Consider the following 298-nt stretch of genomic DNA (forward strand, 5'->3'; position numbering starts at 1 on the left):
CTATGCAGACTCGAGAGGGTAATTTACCAATTCCGATTTCGTCTTCGAAAGCCAGTATTCGCTCCCCTTTTCCCGTCGTCCGGTTCCTTCTTCGGCCGAGGAAGTGGAGGCTGGCGATATTGCTAGTCAGTCATGATCTTATCTCCGTCAATCCATCATTTCTTAGGCAGTTTATGTTAGAAAAATTCCCCTCTCAGTGTGTCCTGAAAAGCTTATTTGTGTAAATATATAGACGGCTGTGTGAATATACAGTATGCCCTCTCGCCACCACTTAATTTCACACACATGTTTATACATT

The sequence above is a fragment of the Penaeus monodon genome, chromosome 19, assembly GCF_015228065.2.
Source record: "Penaeus monodon isolate SGIC_2016 chromosome 19, NSTDA_Pmon_1, whole genome shotgun sequence".
NCBI lineage: Eukaryota > Metazoa > Arthropoda > Malacostraca > Decapoda > Penaeidae > Penaeus > Penaeus monodon.